Here is a 2,346-nt window from a genome sequence, read left to right as displayed (position 1 = left end):
CTCGAATCTCAACCAGCATATGCTAACTGTAGCAATTACATCGCAAATTGCTTCTGACTACTGGGGCTGAGGGTAGGCAGAACAGTTTATTTTTCTTGGCAAAAGCATAAAAAGAAATAAAAAGTGCAAAGCCAGTACATTGTTATCTGAAAATGGCCATCGAAATGTGTTTTTAACCTTTGAAAATCCTTATTTCCTTTTAAACTTGTGCAGAATCTGCATGGTTGCAATTCAACTTATTTGAAGATTTCTGCAAGACAAGTGACACAGATTTAGACAGGACATTCCTCTTTGTCTAGGTGTCAAATTGGATCCAAGAAAGATCTTCAAACACATTGAACTTATCTCACTCCACCAACAGGCATCTCTTTTTTCCCACAAAAAAATTTTGTTTAGGTAAATTATCCTCTGTTTTTAAGTGGCCCAAATAAAACCATATTGCATTAATTGCAAATATAATAATGGCATATTCATTCATTGCATAATGAACATACTACAGACCCTAATAGACTGTTGCTGTATTTTCTTGACCGGGAGCATGCAATCATTGTGTGCGCCGTAATTCACTTTTCATCTGTATATATGCTTTATGCTGTATTGTATGTTAATTGTAGAGACTTGTATAAGCTGATCTCTGACATCCACAAAAGTAAGTGTGTGTGTGTGTGTGTGTGTGTGTGTGTGTGTGTGTGTGTGTGTGTGTGTGTGTGTGTGTGTGTGTGTGTGTGTGTGTGTGTGTGTGTGTGTGTGTGTGTGTGTGTGTGTGTGTGTAATAAATAATAATAGCTTGAATTTATATAGCGCCTTTCATAAACCCAAGGACGCTTTACATCAAAACAATGAACAACTAACAGACAAATGAACAATATATATATATATACTATTACCTTCACTGTGAGATTCAGTATCCTGCATACTTCCTGTCACTATTGAAACATGAATGTACCATACTGTGTCTGTCAGTATGTCTCTCTCTCTGCAAGGCCTATGCAATATGGACTAAATCTGTTAAAAAAAATGATACTATCGTATTGTGATTTTAATATCAATTTCTTTTTACATTTTTAAAAAATAACTCACAATGTGAGCTTGCACATTTGCTATAATTATTATTTTTGAACATTTCTGAATGTATAAAATAGGGCTTAGGTGATTAAAATCAGGAAAAGACACCACTTATGCCATATCACATATCTCAATATTACGATAATCCAAAATCCCAGATATCTTGCCTCATATCACAATACCAATATAATATCGATATATTGCTCAACCCTACTCTCTGCACCTGTTTTCACTGCTTTTTTGACTTATCGTTCAATGAATGCTGCAGCAGGACCTCAGTGCCCAGGACCCCCTCTACCTCTTGACCCTTTAGTCTCTCTCTCTCTGGTTGGTCTCACCACCCCTCTGTGACCTGGGGATGAACGCACCAATGAGGAGCCTCACAGTGAGTCATGTGGTCCCTCTCTACTCCATCCTATCCCACAACACCTCAGTCACTCAGTCATTACAGAGTGTGTTGCATATATGCCTCGATGTCAGACGTGTTGTCTCTATGAGCGTACTGTAGATGTTGGTAGTGTACTGTACACCATATATGCCATACTGTTGACTAACTGTTGTGTGTGTTATTTACAGGGTATGCCTGATCGCATGTTATGTGCAGTGCTGGAGCAATTTCAGCTTTACTTTTCCCTTTGGTATGTGCGCTTTGTCTCCATTCAGGGTCATTTCTTCTCGTGTTCTTTTGTTGAAATGGCCTGTACAGCTCTCTTTTTCTCTCATATACATGCACAGGAACACACACACACGCACACACACACACACACACACACACACACACACACATGCACGCACACACACATAAGACACACTGCACCTTAGGTTGTTCAGTATTAATATGGGGGAAGATCATGTTTGATCTTTTGTGATGGTAAGTTATTTAAACTCTTCCAGTGTGAATACACTTGTTTTGTGTCCCATGTGTGCAACATTGTGTATCACAGTGGCCATTCAACAATGCAACACGTCGTTTGGTTGAAGTGTACCTCTGTTCTGGCAATTCAAGTCCGGGTAACTTATTGTGCAGGACACACCACATAGTATGTGTTAAAAAAAGAAAGAAGCTATATATCTTCTAGAGAAGGACAATATGTGGCCTTTTGTATTTCAAACCATGTTGCGTTAAGCATACAGAAAGCTTAAACAGACTGTAATTCTTACCCTTGTGGTCCTGCGGATACTCAGACTTGGATGTAGCCAATCTGGATGCAGCTTTTTGCTCTTCTCTTATCTTGGGTCACTGTGTGATGTGGTCTGTGTCCCTCTGTTTGTCAGATCCAC

Source organism: Gymnoscopelus braueri, assembly GCF_963280865.1.
Source record: "Gymnoscopelus braueri genome assembly, chromosome: 18".
In the NCBI taxonomy this organism is placed as follows: domain Eukaryota; kingdom Metazoa; phylum Chordata; class Actinopteri; order Myctophiformes; family Myctophidae; genus Gymnoscopelus; species Gymnoscopelus braueri.
The sequence above is the reverse complement of the archived record's forward strand: the minus strand, read 5'-3'. Positions refer to the sequence as shown.